This window comes from Oncorhynchus mykiss, chromosome 16 (genome assembly GCF_013265735.2).
Source record: "Oncorhynchus mykiss isolate Arlee chromosome 16, USDA_OmykA_1.1, whole genome shotgun sequence".
NCBI classification, from domain to species: Eukaryota; Metazoa; Chordata; class Actinopteri; order Salmoniformes; family Salmonidae; genus Oncorhynchus; species Oncorhynchus mykiss.
Window position 1 is genome coordinate 65,125,420 of NC_048580.1, and position 25,778 is coordinate 65,151,197.

At 43.5% G+C, this 25,778-nt stretch overlaps 2 protein-coding genes across 2 annotated transcripts in view; both read right to left on the reverse strand.

Annotated features, from left to right (window-relative positions):
- wnt5a (wingless-type MMTV integration site family, member 5a) overlaps nucleotides 1-4,348 on the reverse strand; it is a 34,979-nt gene extending 30,631 nt beyond the window's left edge. The window contains exon 1 of the mRNA XM_036947560.1: nucleotides 3,138-4,348. The gene's annotated coding sequence lies outside the window, so the exon portion shown is untranslated. The remainder of the gene's footprint in view (nucleotides 1-3,137) is intronic.
- A 1,882-nt stretch (nucleotides 4,349-6,230) lies between these two features.
- Nucleotides 6,231-25,778, reverse strand: part of LOC110518541 (ERC protein 2-like) — a 488,643-nt gene continuing 469,095 nt past the window's right edge. The window contains exon 16 of the mRNA XM_036947561.1: nucleotides 6,231-7,837. The gene's annotated coding sequence lies outside the window, so the exon portion shown is untranslated. The remainder of the gene's footprint in view (nucleotides 7,838-25,778) is intronic.

Here is a 25,778-nt window from a genome sequence, read left to right on the forward strand (position 1 = left end):
TATACACACATATACATATATCTGTGTGTGAGCATGTGTGTGAGCATGCGTGTGTGTGAGCGTGTGTGTGTGTGTGTGTGTGTGTGCCTTGTGTTGAGAGGCCTGGGGCCATCGGTGCTTGCAGCAGAGCAGTCCTCTGGCAGCAGGTGAGTGTGTGAATCACAGAAGAGAGAATAACAATGGCCTTCAAACCCCCTTCAACCAGACATTCCTAACAGACAGTCAGTTCATTATACCAACGATAAGAGCATTCTTCTCCTGCGCCAATCAGACAAGGAGAGAGAGAGACCCCCTCTGTTCAACTATAGCACAGTGATGCATTTAAATTGACATGTAATGCGCAGTTAAAAACAGATGAGATAAAAATACACACATTCCTACAGAAGCTCTAAATATACTTTCATATTCTGTTTCTTAAGTCGGTGTCTTCTTAAAGCATCCTAGTCCATTGATGAAATGTCCTATAAGCCTCTCTCCCACTCTGTTCGGAGACAAGTTTTTCCAGTTCGCGTATAGCTTAAATATTGCTTTCGCATTTGACCAATCACTAGACCTATTTCAATTCATGACGATGTGAAATGATTGTTTAAGGTGTATTAGGCTTAGGCTAGCCTATGTTGATTAAATAAATTACTAGACAAGCATAAGCTATTTATTGAGTTATGAGGAAGTTCTGTAAACTATGAATTATATTATCATTTAATTGCGTCATCTTTTTTAACAAATACTATTTTAGGATCATTTTAAATGATACGAAATAAACACAAAACTGTCCATAATTTAATGAAGCCTAAACATTAGGCTATTTGTCCGTTCGTGACCCAGTTACAAGGCTGTCCTATTCCCCCAAAAATATTTTTCTGTGGGTTTGAAAAGAAACACTTTTTACATCCAAATGAATGCACTTTCTGCTATTAATATTTTATTCGTTAATTCGTTACATGATCATTTTGTAAGTAAGTTATTATAACACTAATCGTCCTAATAACAAGTGTTCACCACGGATAACCCATCATTTGAATTTTAAAAAATGCGCAGAAAGGATTAATATATTAATATAGATATTTATCTACATTAAGTTTATAAATGCGTGGATCATATATATAAAATTAAAAAAATATGAAATGTGGAATTGAAAGGCTACTACATTTTAAATAATGACAATATGAAAACCTAAATGGATATTTTTTAAAACATAGTGTGTGTGTGTTTTTTTTAAACGTAATTTCTTATTAGTATGGCATACGCTTTGAAGCGGTACATGCAGGCCAACAACCAACTACTTAATAATGGGTGGTAGGTTACAGTGTCGATGTCCAGGTGAAGTTGAGATCTTATTAACTGTAAATTACTTTTGAAAATCGTGATTTTAATGCGAAATTTGCAAACAAGTTTGCATAATTTAAGAAGTATGAGCCTATAAATCCAATTCTGTTTTTGGGTCTGGAATAATTTGAACGTCTGCTGTTCTGATTCTAATGAAAAGGCAAACGGTATAACAGTCTAAATCATTTCCCTCAAATGTTTCCTGCTGTTTAGAAAGTGGCATCTCTGCATGCTCATTTTAGAGTTTAATTCCAAATGTTCTCTCACTCACACACACTTTCAGTTTGCGCACTGCCGTTCGGGCTGGCGGCTAAAGTCCCCATTTTTATATTGTCCGTGAAAAATGCCCGGCCCGGTTACATCAAATAATTTATAAACTAAATGTATAGCCTACATTAGTCTGAATGATAGCCACCGCTTGTCTCGGATATTGCTGGCTTCCTTCAGTCCTACGGGTGCATGGAGTGGGCTGAAATAGGGAGAGCAATGGGGTGCACGTGAAATCTGAATCAGTGGAAGGCTAACCTTTAACCGGTAACCGTGACCTGTCATACAAACAACCAGGTTTGAGGTCCTGGAGACGCCTCCATTTCGTCAATTCAGGGGTTCAATTTAATGAAATTCCAATTAATTCAAAAAAAAATGTTAAGAGTCATTTATTTTCTTGAATGAACCCAACAAGCAAGTGATGCAGAGAAAACACCGTTCAGACCAGCCCACCACTCCTATATCGTATTAACGATATGGTCAGCGCACACCGAGTAGGGCTATTGAATTATGATGGTACGGCCTAATTTCGGCTCCACCCTGAGCAGTGAGAATCATGAATGGACTTGGACGGGCAAAAAAAAGTATATTACATATCAGCTAATCAAGTTAACTAAATTAATGTTCAAATCTTACAGGGTAAAACCAACAAACGCGTTGGTTTTGATACCCCTGTATAATACTCAAATTCAATAAATTAATACCATCTACACATTTACAGGGGAATAAATTAAGCCTAAACCATAATACGAAATATCGGTCAATATTTAAATAGTAGGTTTCAAATATTTAATATCGCCTATTTCTGTTTCTGAGAACAACTTTGAAGAGAAAATAAACATGACCAAGGAGTAAAAGGCCTGTGTAGCTCAATCATTTATCGTCAGATTGACAAATAAATGCTCCTATAAAAAGCGTCCTTGACATGGTTTATTGATTATTCTTGGAAGGATAATGAATAAATCAGTGTATGTCCATTGTTTCGTCCATGTCAGATGTAGACTAAATGTACATACATGAAAAACCGCTTTCAAGGGACGCTGTGCTTTCTTATTAACAGAGTCAACATAAATAGATGCATTAAGCGTTACCAAATATTCATTAATGCATATCAGTTTCCAACACACACACACACACACACCACACACACACACACACACACACCGTTTTAGGAGGCCAGAGGAGGGAGCCAGAGTCTATGTTTTGATGGACGGAGAGGGAGCAGAGCATACGAAGAGAGAGAAAGAGAGCAAGGGTGGCATTACAAATTAAAACATGTGGCATTAGTTTAACACTGCACAAACAAAGAGTTTTAAAAAGTGTACTTCAGGAGAAAAATGATAATGGTTAAGATAAAAATGCTTTTATATAGGCTGCAGGCTGTGGTCAAACAAACGAGAATCATTCCTAACGAAAAATTAGTCCTAAGCATGCCAAGAATCGAGGACATAATTTGGGAAAAGGTTTTAGTTTTTTTTAGTTGCTAACCGATCTCTAAATAACTATTCGATAACGAACAAAATCAGAGAGCAAACTATACTCACCACGGAAAACAATTCTTTACGAACGATAATCCACTTTGGTGAGATGATTATTAAAGGAATAATCCCAGTGCCAAGGCCGTAGTGGGCTCGAGAGACTCCTTTTACTTATACCGTTGGCTCAGTTCGGTTTCTATCCAAAGCAGTTAGTGCTAAATCGGGGTTGTACGGGATAGTGTCCGGTGTGTAACGGAGGAGGGTGGCAGTAACCGTGGTAGTCCTGCGGCTCAGTGTCGGAAGACTGGCATAGGCGATCCGTTATCGACGAATGCGCTCCGTGAGCGCGGGACAGCGGAGAGGAGAGCTCTTGCAGAGACGACGGGGGTTATTTACAATGTCCAGCAGCACTATGAATAATTAGAGCCTTTAACAAACGTGGGCGTGAATCCGCGGAAACACTTAATGACAAATAAAACATTCACAAGAAACTAACTAGCAAGTGCCCGTGGCCAGAAACGTCAGCTGTAATAAACTGTTGCCAACACTCTTTTGATGGTTGGGAGGATTGATAGCGGTAGCTTTATCCTTCCAAGTTTCCTTGCAGATTTGTAGGGGTTCCGAAGGCTTTGTAGAGGTTCCGACGGGCTGGCACTAATGTGTAAAGCGCAGGTAAACACATGAACCGGTGATAGGTGAGAAGAGATGATCCTACAGCCGTGACACCTTGAACTCAGAACGTGTTCTACCTGTGGTAACATCCACACTGCAGGGTTCCTCGCCACAAACCTGAGGCCATTATTTCATCCTCCATTCTGCACAGAACTACGCCGCTCTCTCCTGAACTCCTCCGTTGATTTACTCTGGAACAAAAACTTTACCAGCAAAAAGTGCGTTCAACACATCCAACTTTGAGTGGTGGAAGACACGAATTGCCGCAAGTCCACTCCAAGCTCGTCACTGGAAGACAACTCCAAACAGCAGTACTGTGTGAGAGATGGAGAACTCGCTTGGAGAAGGTACGCTCGTGGAGATAACCCCCGCCCGATAGTGTGTGTGTTGAAGAGCAACTCCTTCTCCTTCTGTCACCTGCCTCGTCGCCTCCTCTCTCTAACTAGCAAACCCTAGCACTGATGCGCGGGGGAAAACTTCTAGATGGCGCATGCGCTCCACATTTTCTCCCAAAGCCCTTCTTTAAAGTCACTAAACTTTCTACGGCAAAGAAAGCGGGCCAAGTGGGAAAGACTCGCAACTTGCGTCTAGGTGAAATTGTAAAAAAAAAAAAAAAAAAAAAAGAAAAAAGGGCGGAACGGGCTGTAACAAAACAAGCGTCTCTATTACCTAAAATAAACGTATAAAGCACCCGGGGCTATTAGTCTATCCGTGCCAGAACCGAGTTAGGATTTTCAGACGCAGGGGATCGAGTTACCTCCCAGTAAAAACCAAGACAAGCAGTTCGACACTGTTTGCTTATACAGAGTGCTCTCATCATGCGCAGGACTGTATGCATAAGCATTATGGTCATTAGAATAACTATTATTTTATCGCCGAACATGGACGTTATCGCAGAACACTGGACATGAACAAGATGGAGGTATGGCGGCGAAGTGTTCCGGGTTTGTGACATTATTGTTTAACAGACTTTCAGACTACAAGCTCCGAACTTTTTTTTGCTTAGGAGAGAGAAGTCGGGGGCAGCAAACCATTATTAATTAGTTTATAAAGTATTTCCACCAATCACAGATCTGGTTCAAATGTCTTTGGATTCTAGTGGATTTGAGAGGAAAGGAAATAAAACAAATCTATCAATGATTGTTTGGAAAAAAACAACTTCTAAATGCTAACTAAACATATACTTTCTGCTTAGTCACCTGAATGCCTGGCTGCCTGCCCAAATAAAGACTTGTTCAAAATGTGTGTGTGTGAGTGTGTGTGTTCTGATGTCACGTTCACATTCATAGTGCCTGCCAATCTTTGAAAGGCCTGCCTCTGCAGTGCTTTTTTGTGATCGGAGAGATGAGTGAGTTTGCCCTTGGAGTCCTCATTGTTGTGTCTGTGTGTGCACCATAGAGGTGCCATGAGATCGCACCAGACAGTCACTGTATCACTAAGAGAGGGAGAGGCCAAGCTGTTGTCTGTAAGCACAAAGTGAAGGAGAGCTTTACATTGTAAAACTGCCATCATCCATCAGGGGAGAAAGGTGAGAGAGGGAGGGACAGAGAGACATTGCCTGCCTACTAGTCTCCATAGCTGTAGTGTAGACAGTGCTGAGCCCATGCTCCATTGCTGATAGCTAGCTTGTGTGCAGTATGCATTATTATTAAGGCAGCGGTTGGATGAGCTGTGACTGGGTTAGTGGTCCTAGCCCCTGCCGAGTCCCCCAACATCCGGATGTTCTGGTTTCCAGGGGAAACGGAAAGAGAGCCTGTGACGTCACTTCCACTTTTGGACGTTAACAAGGCGTTGCTCCAGTTTAACTCCTCCTCCACATTTACTGGATTGGTTGAACAGTGCAGAAGAGAACTTCCCCTGACAGCCTTTTGACCAGTATGTAGGGGATCCAGTTTCAGGCATGTATTTTACGCCTGCTACGTTAGGTTCCAGTGGCCCTAAAACAAGCCCAACCACGTAACTGAACCCCCCTTTAATCACCACCACTCACTACCCCTTCCCCCCAGGAGGAAAGCTGGACAACATCTGTCTGAGTCTATGAGAGAGAGAGAGAGAGAGAGAGAGAGAGAGAGAGAGAGAGAGAGAGAGAGAGAGAGAGAGAGAGAAAGAAAGAGAGATAGAGAGAGAGACAGAGAGAGAGAAAGAAAGAGAGAGAGAGAGACAGAGAGAGAGAGAGAGAGAGAGAGAGAGAGAGAGAAAGAGAGAGAGAGAGAGAGACAGAGAGAGAGAGGGACAGAGAGAGAGAAAGAAGGAGAATGAGAGACGGCCAGAAAGATGGATTTAGGGAGAGAAAGAGACCTAGAAAAAAAGAGAGACAGAGATGGGTTTAGGGAGACCATGAAGGGAAACAAAATCACACTATTGTTTCAATCTCAGAAAAGTTGATGATTTCAAAATATCCACTGATTATTAACATAACTATTGATAAAATTCATGTTAAATTCTGTTTGTGATTATCTGATAAAGATACATTCTCCGGACAGTTGAGAAAAACGCCACACTTTTATTGAACGAGAAACTAATATTGACCATGGCAACACACTGTATAACAAGTCAATAGCAGAGTTTGAGCATATTGAGTCCTCACACTGTTCACACACACGCACGCACACACACACACACACACACACACACACACACACACACACACACACACACACACACACACACGCACACACACACACACACACACACACACACACACACACACACACACACACACACACACACACACACACACACACAGAAAACTGTACAAGCTAAACACTTACTGCTGGTTCAGTAGAACGGAGATCATGTCACCTTCAAACACCACGACATCCTCACTAGCAAACTGATATGTATAGACAACTCGTCCCCTGAAAGCAGCACTCCTCAATCTCTGATTCCAAAATGATGATTGGGGAGTGCTGACTTCAACATGGATACCTAAATACTGCCACTCCAATGCATGTTGCAATTAAACTAGTCAATAAATACACTACTAAATAAAACATCACCCACAAGCAGAAACACACAACTGATACAAACCTCAAAGAGAACAGTACTCAATCTGTTTCAGATGTAGAAAAACAAACACAACATGATACTCGTTAGTCAAACAAAGTACAGCAGGGGGAGAGAAAAACACAAGAGAAAAAACAACCTCTAAACAGATCCTAGTTTGATTTCCTCAGAGGGTTTTGTTTGGTCACAGTTTATACCCTTCACCCGGAGAGGGACGAAGTTGCCCCTAGACACTGGTCTGAGGTCAGTTGTGTTTTCCCACTTGATAATTAAGGATTTAGAAAGGGCACTGATCCTAGATCAGTTCCTATGGACATCGTCTACCTGGAGCACTGTCAACCAAGAGAGCTGTCCAGTGATAGGATGACAGGAGTGTTTCCAGACTTAAGAACATTCAGAGAAAGGTAGCATACACAGAACACTTCTCTGAGTTCTCTTTGAGGGTTCTAGAGTAATTGGAACCCGGTTCCCCTCTCAGTGTCTCTCTGCTGACAGGGAGTGGTTCCTTTGGCACGGTACATTGAGAAGGTCCATGTGGATCTGAGGTCCATGTTGTGGACCATGCTAATGCTATCCGTATGTGGCTACGTAAACAAACCCACATCAGGATTTGCTCTTTCCCATAGTCTTTCAAGGGCTCACAAACTATCTAAAAAAACGACACACAAAAAAATTATGTTTGGTCACTCTCAATGGTCCTTTCTGATTGGTCCTTCTGGTTTTTAGGCTGACTAGTTTGTTGTCTAGGATTTATCAGTCAGCCAGTGAACCTGGCAGGGGCAGTGAGATGATTGGTTGACTGTTGGAGAGTTAAAGTCGTAGTTCATAAGTACAGTGGAAACAGTCAGGGTTACTTGTCCAACGGAGCCTCGGAGGTCATGGGACTTTACGAGTCTATGCTCTCTGATTGTCAAACACTGAGAGGAAAGAGAGCATCTCTGCAACTGAAGGCAGGAAAAGGATTGTCTTCAACCATGGCAGGTGGGCAGGATCCTGGGCTGCAGCCAGTCTGGTCCCTGGATCAGTAGAGCTGCTCCACCGGGATGAACAGGAGTGTGTGTTTGGTTCAAAACCCGGCTCACCAGCAGCTGTAGGGAGACAGAAAGAACAGGCATCAGTGTGAGAGAACACGTTATAAAACACGCACATGAAGAAGGGTGTTTCATCAGAGCTTGTTATGTGGATTAAAGGAAACCTCAGCCAACTCCCCAGTGCTTCGTAACAGGCACCACGTCACATCTACCTACCAGAGCAGCATAAACAGACATCAGCCAGTGATGGAGAAATCAACTCAAACGGTTTCTTCCATACAAGCGTGTTTGGTTTTTTTCTTAGTTATAGCATGACTGTTTTGTCCCTCTAACAGTCTGGCAAGTCTCCAGATCTCCTTAAGAATGCGTTAAACGTATTTGGCACAGACCCAAACATCGAGTGCTCATTTGTAACAAACTAAAATCGGAATGTGTCTGTTACTTAGGTCTTTGTTGTGAAGCCAGCCAGCAACAAAATCAAGTCCAGGGTCTCATTTGTGGGTTGAGTTTAAAAAACAATGATGTATGCCATATACAGATGTAGGATCTTAATTTGATCACCTGTTACAGGATAACTTTCCTGCAATGCCAAACAAACTTGTAGTATATTTTAGGTTTAAAAAGGGTTCTGAAGTTGTAATTTCAACTTAGAAATTTCAGACTTGATTTTCCCTTGCGAAAAATGAATTAATCCCTACAAGAATGTCCATTAATTATAACCCATATAATAACTCACATTTCCTGCAGCTGAATTATTATTTTCCTGCTATGCGAAACTGGCTCAAATTAAGATCCTACATCTGTAAGACCAGGGCGCCCCATTGGCTGAGCAAACAGTTCTCAAAATAACCACCAATCAAGAACGGCGATCCCATCAGTCACTCGGGAAAGGCTAGAGAGGAGAACAAACACAACTAGGAGAGCAAGAAAAGAGGGGGAGAGAACAGACAGAAAGAGAGAAAGAGTTAAAGCTAGACTGAAAGGCGGACCATGTAGACTCGAGGGTGAAATGAAGAGTGCAGAATCCTGTGGAATTTGTTCAGGTCTGCAGGGCTTCTGGTTCTCTTCCTGTCTCCCTCTCTCTGGCTGCTGATTGGCTGCCGGGCCGAAGACCACCATCCATTACAGACGTAAATAAATAAACAGCCTCAGCAATTAAACCAAGTGCCATCATTTGTTATGCGACAGGGAGTGCTGTGTGTGGGTTAGTGTGTGCCTCATATGTGTGTGTGAGGCTTTCCTCAGGTTACCGTGCCGTCGTCTGCACTTTAATTAATGATTTTGGGGCCCAAGAATCAACAAATAGGGCCGCGGCAGGCAGAACCCAGGCAGGAGGGCAGGGCCCAGGCTGACAGGGCCCAGGCAGCCAGGCAGGGCTGTGTTTGTTTCCCTGTTCTTTCTGTCTCCCTACAGCTGCTGGTGAGCCGGGTTTTGAACCAAACACACTCCTGTTCATCCCGGTGGAGCAGCTCTACTGATTCAGGCAGACAGGGCCCAGGCAGAAAGACGGGGCCCAGGAAGGCAGAAAGGCAGGAACCAGGCAGGCAGGAACTAGGCAGGCAGGAACTAGGCAGGCAGGGACCAGGCAGGCAGACAGGGCCCAGGCAGAAAGACGGGTCCCAGGAAGGCAGAAAGGCAGGAACCAGGCAGGCAGGAACTAGGTAGGCAGGCAGGGACCAGGCAGAAAGACGGGGCCCAGGAAGGCAGAAAGGCAGGAACCAGGCAGGCAGGAACTAGGCAGGCAGGCAGGGCCCAGGCAGGCAGACAAGTTCCTAAGGCACGCCTGCATGACCCTATGCATGTTTGGGTGCATGCATGTTAGTGTCTGTGGTTGCTATTTTATATTGAAATAACTTTAACACAACTGGACAATCTGAATAGATTCCACCCTAGATAGAGAGTGGCTCTTATCTCGCACCCTATAACTATCTAGGGGAAACTGCATCCAATGCATACAGCGTAACAGTAGCGTCATGCTCTCCCATGCTTAGACACAAAATGTCTGCTCTGTTTCAACAAGGTGGTGCTACTGTGCAGCTATACACTGAAACTGAAACTGGAAAGGCTCTTTGACAAAATATGGATAGCACACATGGGGTTGCGAGACTACTTGGCATTCTTATTGTATGTTGAGAGGCTGCTCCCACATACTGTAGAATGGCAGCGGCCAGTATTCCTGTAGATACTCCACATTAGCAGAGAATGAGGTAAGTTACCCTCTTAAATGGTAAAGTACTTCATAATCCTCAGATGGACAGCTCTAGATAAACTTGAAACGTAATCATCACAACTTCTCCCACAATATGTAAAACGTTTTGGCATCTGGGTGGGTAATGTCTGTGTGTATAATTGAAATTCCTGATTTTTTTTTGTTGATCTACTATTCTTATCGACATCAGAAAACTGACCTTATCTAACGGTGTTTCCTCCCTCCTTATAATAGACTACACAGGACATTATCCATCTTAATCACTGTCCTTCCTTCCTACTTCCTCTCATCCCTTCATCTTTCCTTCTCTTTCACTCCTCTGATAGGTCCATTAGTTCTCTCACCCTCCCACCACCACACCTCCGTCGCACACTCCTCCCATCCCGCCTCCTCCTGTACTGTGCTCCCACAGTAACTGTGGTTCAGACAAGGGTTGAGTCTTTCCCAAATGAATACTTGTTAACTTTGCCATAGCATACAGCATGCTAGATAATCATGTTTAAGATACAATTTTCTAACTGCTGCCATACCAGCATTAAGGCACTGTGTGTGTTTGCGTGTGTGCAGGCATGTGGGGGCATGTGTGTGAGTGTACCAGGACCGATACATCATTGTGCCCATACGTACATGGGATACTCTCACGTGCAGTAGGAGTCAATAAAAAAAAAAAACATCTTGAGATTCCTGAACCAACTTTACAGTGATGTACACCTGAAGATAACCAGCTTGGTCTGAACAGAGGTGTTGGGGTCATCTGGGTAATCAGTCTAATGACAGGAGCTAAAGACAAGGGGACGGAGGGAGAGGGACACAGGAGACTGTCTATCTGTCTGTGTGTCTGCCAGCCTCTGCCTTCCTACCTGTCTGCCAGCCTCTGCCTTCCTACCTGTCTGCCAGCCTCTGCCTTCCTACCTGTCTGCCAGCCTGCCTGTCTGTCGGGGGATTGAATACCAACCAAAAACGTCTGTATTTGAGTGAGTCGGGCTGCTCTTGACTCTTTTTTTGTCTTTAAGTGGTACTAATGTAAACAGCTTGTAAAAAGGATCCTTGCAGAGTTTGGGGACCACCTATGTACGAACTCAGCTCTTTCACTAGCAATTATCCTATGACTCTTGTTCTTTTTCAGATTTTTTTTGTTGTTGCCTAAATTTAATTACCGGCACAAAGTTACCCCTCACTCTACCAAGCAGAGAGATGTGAAATAAGCCATTCTGTAGGATGAAGGGGGAGGGAAATGCAAAGGGAGACAAGTGACAGCTAAGCCTACTTCTGGTCCCAGAGTATTTTCTGTCCAAACAGAAAGAAATCAATTTATAAAATGAGGCGGAGGAACCTATAGATATTTCCAAATGGAGTTAAAAGTCACAGATCCTCAAATGGGCAGGCAGAGGATGATGCAGCCCATTGACTCTGCTCCACATTACAACAGGTGAGAGTCACTCTTCTCCACATTACAACAGGTGAGAGTCACTCTACTCCACACTACAACAGGTGAGAGTCACTCTGCTCCACATTACAACAGGTGAGAGTCACTCTACTCCACACTACAACAGGTCAGACAGTCACTCTGCTCCACACTACAACAGGTCAGACAGTCACTCTGCTCCACACTACAACAGGTCAGACAGTCACTCTGCTCCACACTACAACAGGTCAGACAGTCACTCTGCTCCACATTACAACAGGTCCGATGTCGCTTGGAAGCTAGTATGTAATCTGTTGATGAAAAGATTCGATCCGGAGTGCAGCAGACCGCGTTATAGCACGACTGACATTTAAAGGCAATGATCCCGGGTTCAATGAGACCGCATTTAAGGTAAACGCTGCATATGTCAGCTCAGATGGAAATTACCTTTAAATGTCAATTGCGCTATCGTGTGGATCTTCTAGGTCTAGGAAAATTACTTTGTGATTATAATAAAGTCTCCTTTGTATAATATTACATAATATTATATCCTTTACTTTACAGTAGTCTATACTCCAGGCCCCAATAAATCTGATTTTGTAGCGGTCAACTTATGAAGAGGTTAATGTGTGGCAATCAGAAGAGGTTAGCTGGTAACTATTTGACAAACTATGCCAACACGCATAACTTTGAATAGAACACATAACACGCACGCACACACATACACATTGAGCGTCATTAAACCGTTTTTGATGTCTCCCATAACACTATAAATGTTGCTTTGCCACCCTGTTGCACAATAAAAACACAGACATGTACCAACATAAAAGTGTATGAACGTGCGCGCACACAATGTGTGCGTACACAAGCATTGGAACAGGGCCCTTTTTCAAACCCTGATGAAAAAAATATGGTCTCCATCAACCAGCCCAGAGAGGCAGAACATCTCCCATGGAACAATTGCTTCAAGAGCTCTCTCTTTTTTTTTGCCTGACTTTTACAACTTCCTCCTGGTCCGGGCTGTAGTTCTAACCCAAACAAAACTCCATTTTTTAGTTATTGGCCCTCATGGCATGTAATGGAGAATCAAGCTAATTATCCCTACAGCTGTTTTCACTTGCTTTTTATGTAAGCAATACCTGGCTGATCCAGGGAGCAACAGTGAGGCCCTTCTTAGTGCACCGCTCCAGGCCTCGAGGCCTGTTGGAATTAGAGAGCAAAATGCCGGCTTTTTCTCCCCAGCACCCCCACCCAATACTGCCCCCCCACCTACCTCAACCATGAATCCCCCTCTCACACACACTCACAACCCCCCCCCCCCCCATTTCCACTCCCCCCACACACACACCTCTCAACCCAACCTTTGATTTCCAACAAAACTGCTATTGAACAATTAAGAGGAATCAGGAGAGAGAGAGAGAGAGAGAGAGAGAGAGAGAGAGAGAGAGAGAGAGAGAGAGAGAGAGAGAGAGAGAGATAGAGAGAGAGAGAGGGAGAGAGAGAGAGAAAGATAATGTGAGAAATATAGTTTCATTTCTCCTTCTGAAGCTGTGAGCAGATTAATTAGAAATGGGAATGAGGGTGTGGCTTAGCTTAAATTGGAACAATCGCTCACTGAGGAGAGGAGAAAAAGGCGGGAGGGAGAGAGAAAAAGAAAACAATCCCTGGCTGGCTAATTACATAATTTCCTTCATCTGAGCAAACACACGCTGAGTGAAAGCAAGCGTGAGCTAGCGGCACAGATGCTAGGCTGAGAGGTGCTGATGTTAGCTAGTGTTACAGATGCTAGGCTGAGAGGTGCTAATGTTAGCTAGTATTACAGATGCTAGGTTGAGAGGTGCTAATGTTAGCTAGTATTACAGATGCTAGGTTGAGAGGTGCTAATGTTAGCTAGTATTACAGATGCTAGGCTGAGAGGTGCTAATGTTAGCTAGTATTACAGATGCTAGGTTGAGAGGTGCTAATGTTAGCTAGTGTTACAGATGCTAGGCTGAGAGGTGCTAATGTTAGCTAGTATTACAGATGCTAGGCTGAGAGGTGCTGTTAGCTAGTGTTACAGATGCTAGGCTGAGAGGTGCTGTTAGCTAGTGTTACAGATGCTAGGCCGAGAGGTGCTAATGTTAGCTAGAATTACAGATGCTAGGCTGAGAGGTGCTGATGTTAGCTAGTATTACAGATGCTAGGCTGAGAGGTGCTAATGTTAGCTAGTATTACAGATGCTAGGTTGAGAGGTGCTAATGTTAGTGTTACAGATGCTAGGCTGAGAGGTGCTAATGTTAGCTAGTATTACAGATGCTAGGCTGAGAGGTGCTGTTAGCTAGTGTTACAGATGCTAGGCCGAGAGGTGCTAATGTTAAATAGAATTACAGATGCTAGGCTGAGAGGTGCTGATGTTAGCTAGTGTTACAGATGCTAGGCTGAGAGGTGCTGTTAGCTAGTATTACAGATGCTAGGCTGAGAGGTGCTGTTAGCTAGAATTACAGATACTAGGCTGAGAGGTTCTTACAAGAGCTCTTTGTCACTTCCCACGTGCCGGGTTGTGACGACAACTCACACTTATGTTTAATAAATGTATAGTGTGTGTGACATGCTTACATTGATGGCTGACCCTGGCGCTAGAGGGGGTACGCAGCTGGAGGTTGAATGTTTGAAGGGGTACGGGACTATAAAAGGTTTGGGAATGACTGCTCTAGGAAAAAGGTGTCTAGATGGAATTTGTATTTGTGGTCTTGGTAACTTGACCTTTTTTGAAACCATTATTTTTGTATTACTGAGATTCACTGTCAACAGAATCCGTGCAGAAGATCTAGGTGCTCTTGGTTAGGGACAGAAGCACCAGCTCAACAACAAACAGAGTTCAGATTCTAGCAGGGTGAGGCCGGGTGCTGCAGACAGTTCTAGTGCCCTTGCTAATTCGTTGATTTATGTGTTGAAGAGGGTGGGGCTTAAACTGCATCCCTGTCTCACCCCACAACCCTGTGGAAAGAAATCGCTTTGTTTATTGCCAATTTAAACCGCATACTTGTTTGTGTACATGGATTTTATAATGTCATATATTTTCCCCCAACACTTCCTCCATAAATTTATATAGCAGACCCTCGTGCCAAATTCAGTCAACAGATTTTTGGAAATCGACAAAGCATGAGTAGACTGCTTTTCTTTAGGTTTATTTGTATGTCAATTAGGGTGTGCAATGTAATGGAAGAATCCAGTGGGTTCTGGTAGTCTTTAATAGCTGATTCTAGGATTTGTAATTGAGCATGTATATGTTTTTAGCTGTTTGTTCTTTGTTATACATCTCCGTTTTGATTAGATAACTCTTCATGTTGTTTGTTTAGCATTTTACAATTTTACCAGTGGTTAGATTCTATGGCCTCAGGTTTTCTGGGTCTCTAGGTTTTTGGTTGGATAAGTTTCTCAATTTATTTCTTAGGTTTTTGCATTCTTCATTAAACAATTTGTCATTTTTATAAAAAAAAAATGTAGGTTGTCTGATTGACTTTTTAGATTCGATAGGGAAGCTGGAAGGTCAAAAATACTGTTTAGGCTTTCTACTGCCAAGTTTCACCTTCACTACTGCAGTGAAACATTTTGTCCCAGAATTTGTCTAAAAGGGATTGAATTTGTTGTTGCCCAATAGTTTTGTTGGTAGGTTTCTACACTACTTTGCTTCCATCTATTGCATTTCTTAATATTATGCATTTCATTTGGCTTTGATGACTCATAATTAAGTATCGTTCTGTTCAAGTAGATTGAGTTTTCTGTGATCTGACAGGGGTGTCAGTGGGCTGACTGTGAAAGCTCAGAGAGGTCAGTGATAAAGTAATCTACAGTACTACTGCCAAGAGATGAGTAGGTGTACCTACCGTAGGTGTCCCCTCGAAGCATCTCTCTCTCTTTCTCTCTGTCTCTGTCTCTCTCTCTCATGATAGAGGGCTAGTTTCAGTGGGATGGTGGTGAGTTCTCTGTACAGCCAAGGTGTGCCAACCTCTAAAACTGATAGGGGTGGAATCTGCAGCCCCTACTCCTGCCCCTACTCCTGCAGGTTGTTTTGACACCCCCCCCCCCCCCCCCCCACACACACACACAATAATACGCACGCACACACGAATGCACACGCCCGTCACAGACACATCACAGACACACACGCCCGTCACAGACACATCACAGAGAAGGGGAGTAAAATGAAGGTTTTGGCAGAAGAAGTTCAAATATTAATTTGTGACTTCAAACGCTTAAGGCAAGAGAGAGCATATGTTGATAAAAGTGTATAATGTTCATGCAGGTCCTAAGTACAGGTTTGAGCAACGACAATAAATGGTAGCGTGGAATTTCATGTCTTTTTTTTCATGGGCTTTCTTTCTCCCTCGCTATTCACTCTCCTCCTTCTGTTCACTCTGATTATCTATGTCACTGTCTTCTTAGTTTCCCTACTTTTACTTAGGTGATCTCTTCCTATACTAGTCTACTGTCCTATACTAGTCTACTGTCCTATACTAGTCTACTGTCCTATACTAGTCTACTGTCCTATACTAGTCTACTGTCCTATACTAGTCTACTGTCCTACACTAGTCTACTGTCCTATACTAGTCTACTGTCCTACACTAGTCTACTGTCCTACACTAGTCTCCTCTCCTACACTAGTCTCCTCTCCTACACTAGTCTACTGTCCTACACTAGTCTACTGTCCTACACTAGTCTACTGTCCTATACTAGTCTACTGTCCTACACTAGTCTACTGTCCTACACTAGTCTCCTCTCCTACACTAGTCTACTGTCCTACACTAGTCTACTGTCCTATACTAGTCTACTGTCCTACACTAGTCTACTGTCCTACACTAGTCTACTGTCCTACACTAGTCTACTGTCCTATACTAGTCTACTGTCCTACACTAGTCCACTGTCCTACACTAGTCTACTGTCCTACACTAGTCTACTGTCCTATACTAGTCTACTGTCCTACACTAGTCTACTGTCCTACACTAGTCTACTGTCCTATACTAGTCTACTGTCCTATACTAGTCTACTGACCTACACTAGTCTACTCTCCTACACTAGTCTACTCTCCTATACTAGTCTACTCTCCTACACTAGTCTTCTCTCCTACACTAGTCTACTCTCCTATACTAGTCTACTCTCCTACACTAGTCTACTGTCCTATACTAGTCTACTGTCCTATACTAGTCTACTGACCTACACTAGTCTACTGTCCTACACTAGTCTACTGTCCTATACTAGTCTACTGTCCTACACTAGTCTCCTCTCCTACACTAGTCTCCTCTCCTACACTAGTCTACTGTCCTATACTAGTCTACTGTCCTACACTAGTCTACTGTCCTATACTAGTCTACTGTCCTACACTAGTCTACTGTCCTATACTAGTCTACTGTCCTATACTAGTCTACTGTCCTACACTAGTCTCCTCTCCTACACTAGTCTCCTCTCCTATACTAGTCTACTGTCCTATACTAGTCTACTGTCCTACACTAGTCTACTGTCCTATACTAGTCTATTGTCCTACACTAGTCTACTGTCCTATACTAGTCTACTGTCCTACACTAGTCTCCTCTCCTACACTAGTCTCCTCTCCTATACTAGTCTACTGTCCTATACTAGTCTACTGTCCTACACTAGTCTACTGTCCTATACTAGTCTACTGTCCTACACTAGTCTACTGTCCTACACTAGTCTACTGTCCTATACTAGTCTACTGTCCTATACTAGTCTACTGTCCTACACTAGTCTACTGTCCTACACTAGTCTACTGTCCTATACTAGTCTACTGTCCTACACTAGTCTTCTCTTCTACACTAGTCTACTGTCCTACACTAGTCTACTAACCTACACTAGTCTCCTGTTCTACACTAGTCTACTGTCCTACACTAGCCTACTGTCCTACACTAGTCTACTGTCCTACACTAGTCTACTGTCCTATACTAGTCTACTGTCCTATACTAGTCTACTGTCCTACACTAGTCTCCTCTCCTACACTAGTCTACTCTCCTACACTAGTCTACTGTCCTACACTAGTCTACTGTCCTACACTAGTCTACTGTCCTATACTAGTCTACTGTCCTATACTAGTCTACTGTCCTACACTAGTCTCCTCTCCTACACTAGTCTACTCTCCTACACTAGTCTACTGTCCTATAATAGTCTACTGTCCTACACTAGTCTACTCTCCTACACTAGTCTACTGTCCTACACTAGTCTACTGACCTACACTAGTCTACTGACCTACACTAGTCTCCTCTCCTACACTAGTCTACTGTCCTACACTAGTCTACTGTCCTACACTAGTCTACTCTCCTACACTAGTCTACTGTCCTACACTAGTCTACTGTCCTATACTAGTCTACTGTCCTACACTAGTCTACTGACCTACACTAGTCTACTGTCCTATACTAGTCTACTGTCCTACACTAGTCTACTGACCTACACTAGTCTACTGACCTACACTAGTCTCCTCTTCTACACTAGTCTACTGACCTACACTAGTCTACTAACCTACACTAGTCTCCTGTTCTACACTAGTCTACTAACCTACACTAGTCTCCTCTCCTACACTAGTCTACTCTCCTACACTAGTCTACTGTCCTACACTAGTCTACTGTCCTACACTAGTCTACTCTCCTACACTAGTCTAATGTCCTACACTAGTCTACTGTCCTATACTAGTCTACTGTCCTACACTAGTCTACTGACCTACACTAGTCTACTGACCTACACTAGTCTCCTCTTCCTCACTAGTCTACTGACCTACACTAGTCTACTAACCTACACTAGTCTCCTGTTCTACACTAGTCTACTAACCTACACTAGTCTCCTCTTCTACACTAGTCTACTCTCCTACACTAGTCTACTGACCTACACTAGTCTACTGACCTACACTAGTCTACTGACCTACACTAGTCTTCTCTTCTACACTAGTCTACTCTTCTACACTAGTCTACTCTTCTACACTAGTCTACTCTCCTACACTAGTCTCCTCTCCTACACTCGTCTCCTCTCCTACACTCGTCTCTTCTCCTACACTAGTCTCCTCTATCTGTTCTTGTTATTTCACTGAATCTCAGTCTCTCTCTCCCCCTCTCTCTCTCTATCTCTGTATGTACAGTATGAGTGGCAGTGTTTATATTGAGGGGGGATGTCCAGAGCTTTGCCATGAACCAGCTGTGTGTGAGTGTGTATGTGTTTCTCTGTGTGAGTGCTAGTTGACATGATTCTGTGTGAATGTATGTATGTATGTGTGTGTGTGTTTGAACCCTAACTCTCCACTTGTGTATCACTAAAATGATCCTGCAGTAAGCCTGAGTATCAGAGCCTAGACCTTGACCCAGAACTAAACCCAGAACCAGAGACCAGGCCAGCACTCTGAACGTGCCTGCATCCTGACACTACCACAGGCCCGGCGAAGCAGGGGAGACGGGTGAAACTCGAGCACACATTAAAGCACCTCCATCAGGTAGTAGATCAGGGAGGCCTCCATGCTCTGGAGGTCTGTGGGGGTTTGGGTCTCTGAGGGACTATCTCACCCCCATCTGGAAAGAGAATCTGAGGGTAGTCTGATGGACGATAAGAGGCCAGGCAGACTGACACACACAGTTTCTCACCCCCATTATCCAGACTGTGGAAGGGAGGAGGGGGTTCCGGTACGATGCAATCCCAGAAATGCTGCATTCTCATGGGGGTGAGAGGGGGATCGGGGGGTGGAGTGATTTCTTTGAAGATGCGACCTAATGCCCTGATACAGACACACAAGCACACAGCTATATATATATAGACAAATACACACACACACACACACACACACCTTGGGAGCCAGCTCTCAGCTGGTAATGCATGCAATAGAGAGAGGGAAGCAGGTCTCCTTGACTTGATGTCCTAATCATATTTCATATAGCAGAAATCTAAGTTTCCAGAGAAGATAGAAAACAGACTGGAGTCAAGGCTTTGTTCCTGGAACTGCTAAAACACAGGATGAAACAGTCCTATGTTGAAGACAGAATGAAACAGTCCTATGTTGGAGACAGAATGAAACAGTCCTATGTTGGAGACAGGATGAAACAGTCCTACGTTGGAGACAGGATGAAACAGTCCTATGTTGGAGACAGGATGAAACAGTCCTATGTTGGAGACAGGATGAAACAGTCCTATGTTGGAGACAGAATGAAACAGCCCTATGTTGGAGACAGAATGAAACAGCCCTATGTTGGAGACAGAATGAAACAGTCCTATGTTGGAGACAGAATGAAACAGTCCTATGTTGGAGACAGAATGAAACAGTCCTATGTTGGAGACAGAATGAAACAGTCCTATGTTGGAGACAGAATGAAACAGTCCTATGTTGGAGACAGGATGAAACAGTCCTATGTTGGAGACAGAATGAAACAGTCCTATGTTGGAGACAGAATGAAACAGTCCTATGTTGGAGACAGAATGAAACAGTCCTGTGTTGGAGACAGAATGAAACAGTCCTATGTTGGTTGGAGACAGAATGAAACAGTCCTATGTTGGAGACAGAATGAAACAGTCCTGTGTTGGAGACAGAATGAAACAGTCCTGTGTTGGAGACAGGACAAAACAGTCCTATGTTGGAGACAGAATTAAACAGTCCTGTGTTGGAGACAGAATGAAACAGTTCTATGTTGGAGACAGAATGAAACAGTCCTATGTTGGAGACAGAATGAAACAGTCCTGTGTTGGAGACAGAATGAAACAGTCCTATGTTGGAGACAGAATGAAACAGTCCTATGTTGGAGACAGAATGAAACAGTCCTGTGTTGAAGACAGAATGAAACAGTCCTATGTTGGAGACAGAATGAAACAGTCCTATGTTGGAGACGGGATGAAACAGTCCTATGTTGGAGACAGAATGAAACAGTCCTATGTTGGAGACAGAATGAAACAGTCCTGTGTTGGAGACAGAATGAAACAGTCCTATGTTGGAGACAGAATGAAACAGTCCTATGTTGGAGACAGAATGAAACAGTCCTGTGTTGGAGACAGAATGAAACAGCCCTATGTTGGAGACAGAATGAAACAGTCCTATGTTGGAGACAGAATGAAACAGTCCTGTGTTGGAGACAGAATGAAACAGTCCTATGTTGGAGACAGAATGAAACAGTCCTGTGTTGGAGACAGAATGAAACAGTCCTATGTTGGAGACAGAATGAAACAGTCCTATGTTGGAGACAGAATGAAACAGTCCTGTGTTGGAGACAGAATGAAACAGTCCTATGTTGGTTGGAGACAGAATGAAACAGTCCTATGTTGGAGACAGAATGAAACAGTCCTGTGTTGGAGACAGAATGAAACAGTCCTGTGTTGGAGACAGGACAAAACAGTCCTATGTTGGAGACAGAATTAAACAGTCCTGTGTTGGAGACAGAATGAAACAGTTCTATGTTGGAGACAGAATGAAACAGTCCTATGTTGGAGACAGAATGAAACAGTCCTGTGTTGGAGACAGAATGAAACAGTCCTATGTTGGAGACAGAATGAAACAGTCCTACGTTGGAGACAGAATGAAACAGCCCAAGTTGGAGACAGAATGAAACAGTCCTATGTTGGAGACAGAATGAAACAGTCCTATGTTGGAGACAGAATGAAACAGTCCTATGTTGGAGACAGAATGAAACAGTCCTATGTTGGAGACAGAATGAAACAGTCCTATGTTGGAGACAGAATGAAACAGTCCTATGTTGGAGACAGAATGAAACAGTCCTGTGTTGGAGACAGAATGAAACAGTCCTATGTTGGTTGGAGACAGAATGAAACAGTCCTATGTTGGAGACAGAATGAAACAGTCCTATGTTGGAGACAGTATGAAACAGTCCTGTGTTGGAGACAGATTGAAACAGTCCTATGTTGGAGACAGAATGAAACAGTCCTATGTTGGAGACAGGATGAAACAGTCCTATGTTGGAGACAAAATGAAACAGTCCTATGTTGGAGACAGAATGAAACAGTCCTATGTTGGAGACGGGATGAAACAGTCCTGTGTTGGAGACAGATTGAAACAGTCCTATGTTGGAGACAGAATGAAACAGTCCTATGTTGGAGACGGGATGAAACAGTCCTGTGTTGGAGACAGGATGAAACAGTCCTATGTTGGAGACAGAATGAAACAGTCCTATGTTGGAGACGGGATGAAACAGTCCTATGTTGGAGACAGAATGAAACAGCCCTATGTTGGAGACAGGATGAAACAGTCCTATGTTGGAGACAGAATGAAACAGTCCTGTGTTGGAGACAGAATGAAACAGTCCTATGTTGGAGACAGAATGAAACAGTCCTGTGTTGGAGACAGAATGAAACAGTCCTATGTTGGAGACAGGATGAAACAGTCCTATGTTGGAGACAGGATGAAACAGTCCTATGTTGGAGACAGAATGAAACAGTCCTGTGTTGGAGACAGAATGAAACAGTCCTATGTTGGAGACAGGATGAAACAGTCCTATGTTGGAGACAGAATGAAACAGTCCTATGTTGGAGACAGAATGAAACAGTCCTATGTTGGAGACGGGATGAAACAGTCCTATGTTGGAGACAGAATAAAACAGTCCTATGTTGGAGACAGGATGAAACAGTCCTGTGTTGGAGACAGGACAAAACAGTCCTATGTTGGAGACAGAATTAAACAGTCCTGTGTTGGAGACAGAATGAAACAGTTCTATGTTGGAGACAGAATGAAACAGTCCTATGTTGGAGACAGAATGAAACAGTCCTGTGTTGGAGACAGAATGAAACAGTCCTATGTTGGAGACAGAATGAAACAGTCCTATGTTGGAGACAGAATGAAACAGTCCTGTGTTGGAGACAGAATGAAACAGTCCTATGTTGGAGACAGAATGAAACAGTCCTATGTTGGAGACGGGATGAAACAGTCCTATGTTGGAGACAGAATGAAACAGTCCTATGTTGGAGACAGAATGAAACAGTCCTGTGTTGGAGACAGAATGAAACAGTCCTATGTTGGAGACAGAATGAAACAGTCCTATGTTGGAGACAGAATGAAACAGTCCTGTGTTGGAGACAGAATGAAACAGCCCTATGTTGGAGACAGAATGAAACAGTCCTATGTTGGAGACAGAATGAAACAGTCCTATGTTGGAGACAGAATGAAACAGTCCTGTGTTGGAGACAGAATGAAACAGTCCTGTGTTGGAGACAGGACAAAACAGTCCTATGTTGGAGACAGAATGAAACAGTCCTGTGTTGGAGACAGAATGAAACAGCCCTATGTTGGAGACAGAATGAAACAGTCCTATGTTGGAGACAGAATGAAACAGTCCTATGTTGGAGACAGAATGAAACAGTCCTGTGTTGGAGACAGAATGAAACAGTCCTGTGTTGGAGACAGGACAAAACAGTCCTATGTTGGAGACAGAATTAAACAGTCCTGTGTTGGAGACAGAATGAAACAGTTCTATGTTGGAGACAGAATGAAACAGTCCTATGTTGGAGACAGAATGAAACAGTCCTGTGTTGGAGACAGAATGAAACAGTCCTATGTTGGAGACAGAATGAAACAGTCCTATGTTGGAGACAGAATGAAACAGTCCTGTGTTGGAGACAGAATGAAACAGTCCTATGTTGGAGACAGAATGAAACAGTCCTATGTTGGAGACGGGATGAAACAGTCCTATGTTGGAGACAGAATGAAACAGTCCTATGTTGGAGACAGAATGAAACAGTCCTGTGTTGGAGACAGAATGAAACAGTCCTATGTTGGAGACAGAATGAAACAGTCCTATGTTGGAGACAGAATGAAACAGTCCTGTGTTGGAGACAGAATGAAACAGCCCTATGTTGGAGACAGAATGAAACAGTCCTATGTTGGAGACAGAATGAAACAGTCCTATGTTGGAGACAGAATGAAACAGTCCTATGTTGGAGACAGAATGAAACAGTCCTGTGTTGGAGACAGAATGAAACAGTCCTATGTTGGAGACAGAATGAAACAGTCCTATGTTGGAGACAGAATGAAACAGTCCTGTGTTGGAGACAGAATGAAACAGTCCTATGTTGGTTGGAGACAGAATTAAACAGTCCTATGTTGGAGACAGAATGAAACAGTCCTGTGTTGGAGACAGAATGAAACAGCCCTATGTTGGAGACAGAATGAAACAGTCCTATGTTGGAGACAGAATGAAACAGTCCTATGTTGGAGACAGAATGAAACAGTCCTATGTTGGAGAAAGAATGAAACAGTCCTGTGTTGGAGACAGAATGAAACAGTCCTATGTTGGAGACAGAATGAAACAGTCCTATGTTGGAGACAGAATGAAACAGTCCTGTGTTGGAGACAGAATGAAACAGTCCTATGTTGGTTGGAGACAGAATTAAACAGTCCTATGTTGGAGACAGAATGAAACAGTCCTGTGTTGGAGACAGAATGAAACAGTCCTGTGTTGGAGACAGGACAAAACAGTCCTATGTTGGAGACAGAATTAAACAGTCCTGTGTTGGAGACAGAATGAAACAGTTCTATGTTGGAGACAGAATGAAACAGTCCTATGTTGGAGACAGAATGAAACAGTCCTGTGTTGGAGACAGAATGAAACAGTCCTATGTTGGAGACAGAATGAAACAGTCCTACGTTGGAGACAGAATGAAACAGTCCTACGTTGGAGACAGAATGAAACAGTCCTATGTTGGAGACAGAATGAAACAGTCCTATGTTGGAGACAGAATGAAACAGTCCTATGTTGGAGACAGAATGAAACAGTCCTATGTTGGAGACAGAATGAAACAGTCCTATGTTGGAGACAGAATGAAACAGTCCTATGTTGGAGACAGAATGAAACAGTCCTGTGTTGGAGACAGAATGAAACAGTCCTATGTTGGTTGGAGACAGAATGAAACAGTCCTATGTTGGAGACAGAATGAAACAGTCCTATGTTGGAGACAGTATGAAACAGTCCTGTGTTGGAGACAGATTGAAACAGTCCTATGTTGGAGACAGAATGAAACAGTCCTATGTTGGAGACAGGATGAAACAGTCCTATGTTGGAGACAAAATGAAACAGTCCTATGTTGGAGACAGAATGAAACAGTCCTATGTTGGAGACGGGATGAAACAGTCCTGTGTTGGAGACAGATTGAAACAGTCCTATGTTGGAGACAGAATGAAACAGTCCTATGTTGGAGACAGGATGAAACAGTCCTGTGTTGGAGACAGGATGAAACAGTCCTATGTTGGAGACAGAATGAAACAGTCCTATGTTGGAGACGGGATGAAACAGTCCTATGTTGGAGACAGAATGAAACAGCCCTATGTTGGAGACAGGATGAAACAGTCCTATGTTGGAGACAGAATGAAACAGTCCTGTGTTGGAGACAGAATGAAACAGTCCTATGTTGGAGACAGAATGAAACAGTCCTGTGTTGGAGACAGAATGAAACAGTCCTATGTTGGAGACAGGATGAAACAGTCCTATGTTGGAGACAGGATGAAACAGTCCTATGTTGGAGACAGAATGAAACAGTCCTGTGTTGGAGACAGAATGAAACAGTCCTATGTTGGAGACAGGATGAAACAGTCCTATGTTGGAGACAGAATGAAACAGTCCTATGTTGGAGACAGAATGAAACAGTCCTATGTTGGAGACGGGATGAAACAGTCCTATGTTGGAGACAGAATAAAACAGTCCTATGTTGGAGACAGGATGAAACAGTCCTATGTTGGAGACAGAATGAAACAGTCCTATGTTGGAGACACAACACTAATTCCCCCAATACACTAGTTCACTCCACACCAATCACCACTCTGCTAGGTCAACATATTTCATTCAACTCTAGTTCTTCTTCCAACCCTCTTTTTCTCTCTCAATCCCCTCGTCTTTCTCAATCCCCCCGTTTCTCTCAATCCTTCCGTCTCTCTCAATCCCCCCGTCTCTCACAATCCCCTCGTCTCTCTCAATCCCCCCGTCTCTCTCAATCCCCTCGTCTCTCTCAATCCCACGTCTCTCTCAATCCCCCCATTTTCTCTCTCTCTCTCATGCTGGAATGAGAGGACAGACATGTTTTCTCATTCATATACTTTTATCTGTTTCTTTTTCCTTTGTTTCTCAGGGCGCAATGAAGGCCCCACCCTTCTCCTAACGTCTTTTCAAGACCAGTCTCTCCCTCTTTCTTCTGACCCGTCTTGCTCTGTCCTGGCCCGTCTCTCGCTCTGTCCTGGCCCGTCTCTCGCTCTGTCCTCGCCCGTCTCTCGCTCTCTCCTGACCCGTCTCTCTCTCCTGACCCCTGACTCGTCTCTCTCTCCTGACCCGTCTCTCTCCTGACCTATGTTTCTTTCTCTGTCCCTCCTCTCTCTCTCTTCCCCACTGTCTGTGTCCATGCAGGATCTGTGGAAGCCAGAGACATGCCAGGCTACC